Source organism: Dipodomys ordii, unplaced genomic scaffold, assembly GCF_000151885.1.
Source record: "Dipodomys ordii isolate 6190 unplaced genomic scaffold, Dord_2.0 Scaffold2, whole genome shotgun sequence".
Lineage (NCBI taxonomy): Eukaryota > Metazoa > Chordata > Mammalia > Rodentia > Heteromyidae > Dipodomys > Dipodomys ordii.
In genome coordinates, this window is record NW_012267218.1 from 14564165 (window position 1) to 14564638 (window position 474).

Here is a 474-nt window from a genome sequence, read left to right on the forward strand (position 1 = left end):
GGGACAGCGCCCAGGCCCAGAGTTCAAGCCCCACGACTGACCAAAAAAAAAAAAAAATATCCTGAGTCAAGTGCTAGTGTTTCATGTCAGTAATCCCAGCTATTCATAAGGCTGAGATCTGCAGATTGAGGTTCAAAACCAGCCCAGGCAGAAAAGACTGTGAGACTCTTATCCAAATAACCACCAAAAGGCTGTAAGTGGAACTGCACTCTTCTCAGGAGGCAGAGGACTAGCATTGAATGACAAAAACCCCTGAGTTCAAGCCCCAGTAAGATCATGCAAAAACATATTCCAAGACTAATACAGGTTACATATCTTAAATAGAGAAAATTAAAAGTGCAAAGATAGTTGGCTTTTATTACTGGTGACTCCCTAATGATTGCAACAAACTCACCTACTTTCCTCGCATTTCTTTTCATTTCTTTAGCCCTACTACAACTTCAAACAATTTTCCTTTTATTTTTTTTGATGTCA